Source organism: Eurosta solidaginis, chromosome 5, assembly GCF_040869045.1.
Source record: "Eurosta solidaginis isolate ZX-2024a chromosome 5, ASM4086904v1, whole genome shotgun sequence".
Classification (NCBI taxonomy): Eukaryota; Metazoa; Arthropoda; class Insecta; order Diptera; family Tephritidae; genus Eurosta; species Eurosta solidaginis.
In genome coordinates, this window is record NC_090323.1 from 68455819 (window position 1) to 68460578 (window position 4760).

Consider the following 4760-nt stretch of genomic DNA (forward strand, 5'->3'; position numbering starts at 1 on the left):
TATTTTTATTGGCGTATAAAATTTTGTACCACCGTACAGGTTTAATTGAAATTGAATTGAATTTAACTGGTGACGCGGCACCCATTTTTATACGTTAATACATAAATTTAACAGTAGAGGGGTGATATCCCAATAGAAGACCGTAACTTAGAAGTTTTGTTAAAAGTTCGTATCTTAGGAATTATGTTTATAAGGTCGTAGATCAACGATATCGGCACGCCGGTTAAAAAGATATATCTAAAAAATCCTTTTTTTGGAAGCGAGACAGAAATAGTGTCGCGACCGTAACAGGAAAAGGGGAAAATTTTTAATAACATGAGAACTAGAATTTTTGCAAATTTAATTCTTTGCATAAGTATACAAGAGTATCTAACTATTACAATACCAGAAATTAATCATCGAGAAACTTTTAACCGTTTAATTTGTTTCTAACTTTCTATATTTGTCGCTACATTAACATTTGATACGTGTTCCTTGATAATTAAGGCACAATTTTTAAACCGCAATTAATGTGTTTCCAATCAAGCGGCAAACAGGGGCAGATACAACTATTTTAAATCCCCTGAATTCAGTGGTGTTCACATATACACACGCAACCTTAATGTCTTTAAACGTGAATGTGGCATAGTGCACACGATTTACATTGGGTTTTTATACATGAAATGAATCTGTGGTCCCAGGAGAACGTGAAATTGTGCTTGGCCGGAGCAGTTTGCATACCCATAATGCGTCAGGGGCGGAGAAAATATAGGGCTATTTGGTTCAATGAGAACAGGTGGATGGTTTTTTGTAATAGTATTTTTTCCTTTTTATATTGCAATAAAAAATTTTTCACCAAACAAAAGCAAATAACATTCAAATCCATTTGTTTTTTTTTTTTTTTAAATTTATGTATTAGGCAAATAAAAGTAAATTCAATTTCAAACTTTCAAAATGTAATCTATACATGACCTAAGCAGAGTGTTGTTAAAAGCACTTTATACAAATGGGTATATTCATTTGATACAGAAGGTATTAATCATTTTTGCAGTTTTTCGAGCATAAAGAGTTTCCCGTTCTTCAGCCATCTTTTTGTAGCACACCGAACACCTTTTTCTAGTTTTACCCTTGGGTCCTTCAGCTTCCTTCAAAATATGCTTGATTGTAACAGGGGGTATCTGCGGGGATATCTCCGGTATTTCCAAGTACTACGTCTGGAAATGTCGTTCTTTCCCCTTCTACGGAATGACACGAGAAGTTGATGGCGTTGAACTAAAATCTGGTAGAAGGACGTTGAATGAACGAGATGTTGATGGTCTTGAGCTGAAATCTGGGGAAGGGATGCTGCGTGAATGATATGTTGACGGTTTATCAGAACGTATGGATTGTCTATCTGTTACCAGATTGTCTAGCATTTCTTTAGAATCGTCACACGCAGACGGAGGTGGTACTGTGATGCATATTATTTAGTCCACACTAGTTGAAGTGGTCGGAACAACTTCTACATCTGACTCTTCATCACAACTACTAGAAGGAATGTAATCCTTGTCTGTATCAATATCATCATCGTCTTCTGAGTCGCAAAAATCTGACAGATCAGAGAGATTAGCATTCAAAGCTTCATTTATCTCTTTATCACAAAGTTTTTTCCTTGACATATTTTATTTTATTTTTTCTTTTTTTTTCAAATTAGCTGACTTAATTCGTCTGAAGCAATAAAGAAAAAGAAAAAAACTGCAAAATTTTTTTCTTCTAAATGTGGGTGATGTCACGCCCATATTCCAAAATGTTTTGGAATTTATATTTTGCGTCATAAAACCGATCCACTCCCCAAATTTCATTAGCTTAGCGGTATTCGTTTATGAATTATCTCATTTTTTCTATTTACCTAATTTTTCGATATCGAAAAAGTGGGCGTGGTTATAGTCCGATTTCGCTCATTTTCAATACAAATCTATTCTGGTGCAAATAAGTCCGTACGCCAAATTTGGTGAAGATATCTGAATATTTGCTCAAGTTATCGTATTAACAGACGTGCAGACGGAAAAACGCGCGGACGGACAGACGGATGGACATGGCTTAGTCAAAATTTTGTTCGATACTGATGATTTTGATATATGGAAGTCTATATCTATCTCGATTCCTTTATACCCTTACAACCAGCCGTTATCCAATCAAAGTTATAATACCCTGTGCACCAGTAGAGCTGGGTATAAAACGAACTCGCTTCGCCGCTGTTATATACCGTCCTAACAGCTTCCAGCACAACAGCGCGTATGAGTAACTTTTAAAGAATTTTCAGTTGGTAGTAACATCTACTTCAGGAGTTTAACAAGCCTCAATTTCCTATAAAAAGTTGTTGGGAAACTTAATCAAATCTAGTTTTCCTCAACAAAGGACTGTATTATATTTTAATTCCTAGAAAATAATACAAAAAGTTATTTCTTTGTTTGTGGCTCGAGTATGAAGAATTTTATTTTTGAAATTGAGAAAAAAAAAATACTTTGTACAAATGTAATTACTGCCCCAATACTTTCGAAAGGAATTGAAAATGGAATTTTTATACCCAAAGTATACTTGTACCCAACAGTAGTACATACGTAATGGCATAAAGGAATCCATATAGATATAGACTTCCATATATCAAAACTATTAACATCGAAAACTATTTGATTTAGTTATTTTCGTCCGTTAACACGATAACTCGAGTAAAAACTGAGATGATATATTGGTATACTGACCGTCCACGGCACAGAATAGATCCCTGTGGAAAATAGGCGAACTAGCGAAATAATCACCCCACGTTTTCGATATCAATAACACACCCACTTTTTCGATATCGAAATTTTCGAAAAATGAAAAATATGCGAAAATTCATTACCAAAGATCGATAAAATGATGAAACTTGTTATGTGGATTGGCTGCATTAAGAAGAGCACAACTTGAGAGTCTTCTAAGCCATGAATTCGCAAAATAGATAATGTTGAAATTTGGCAGGGAAATTTTCCTTGTCATTATATATTCTTACTCTCTTAATTGGCGCTTAACCATTTAAACGGTTATGGTCTTCCAAAAAGGTCAAAGTCGCTTCTTGGTTGGGCCAAACAAGGGAATTTAAATCGTTTTCGGCCTAGTCTTTACAGTGTAGTGTGGGCTGCCTTCTTCCGTAGCGTAGCCGCTGTGTTTTTGTTCGTTGAGCTATGTTGATGTCTGCGTAAATCGCGCACAGCTTATAATTAAAGCTTCTTCAGTACTCGTCGTCACCAACGCAGAGCTTTTCTCTCGATTATCTTAGAGCTGCCTCATGCGATGTTGCCATGGTCCATGCTTCTGCACCATATATAAGGAGATGTACTATACATGAGTTGTAGACCATGATTTTCGTTTGGCGAGTCAGGACTTTACTTCTCAATTGCCTACCTAGTTCAAAGAAGCATTTAATGATTATTTACAGCATTTCAAAGCTGATGATGTTTTTGTTTGTGAGTACGCTGGTTCCCAAATTAACGAAGCCTTCAACTCTTTAGGAATTATGGCAGGTGCGCTGACTGTTTGTTTGATGACAGCAGGTACTTCGTTTTTTCATTCAATTACCAACGAACCAATCTTCTCCGCCTCTTTCCCAGTTTGGAGTAAGCAATACGTACTTAACGCGCGGGTGTTCAGGCAGATGGGCAGATGATATCCATGTCGTCAGCATACGCCAGTAATTATACGCTCTTATAAAGCCAGTATAATTTTCTTCAGCGTAAAATTAAAGAAATCGACGTCATTGTGCACATCGGCCTATAGGCAGCTCCTTTTTATGCTGTCGACGGCGGATTTCAAATCGACGAAGAGGTGATGTGTGTCAGTTCTTTTAACGCGGGGTTTTCCAAGATTTGGTACATAGTGAAAATCTGGTCGGTTGTAGATTTACCTAAGGTCAAATACGCTGATTAACGATGGGCTTCAAACTTTCGCGCAATAGCCTTGGCTCTAAACCTACTAACTAAAAATACAGCATTCTTAAAATCCTTGAATGACTTTCATTTAAATTTAAAATGTGGACATAAAAATCAAATACACACACAATAACGAGGTATAAAATTAATGTTAAGTTTAACAAACTGCAAATTCCATATATGTAAGTACAACCCATTAATAAATTGTTACATAAAACTTTCCGTACAACGTTGCACATGCGCAATTGTAAATGTGTATGTTTGTATGTAGGTATCTTTAAACCTGCAGGCTTGTACAAACATTTGCCCAGCCATCAAGCGGCTGTTAACTATGCGGCTGACGGTCTGTCTAATATTCGCTTACATACATACATACTCGTACAAGTATCTAAGCCCAATTATCTTGTTAGACGCACATAAATGCCTAATAGATAGACGCGCGCACAAACTATGAAACTACACCAAATATATGAGCGCCACTCTATCTTTTGGCCGAAAATGCGCATAGCGAATTGTGAGATCTGTTTAAAATGCTTCCTGCATGCCACCAACTTGCCTCTAGACACGCCAAATGAACGATCTTATTGTTTTCACTGCAATTTGGGCGCTTGAGCTTGTGGAACGTGTGCGTTGATGTAAATTTCAGTCAGCTGATGTTATGACTATAGCTGTTGCTGCGACTGCGCTGATGACCACGATGATGATGTCCCTGATCTATTACGTTGATTAGACAACGCGTTGGGGCGCGCATGCACTGTTAGTAAGGAGGTACCAAAATACGCGCCAGTTGGTTGTTATGATTGTTGTTGCTATTATTATTGCATGTTTTACCGCATG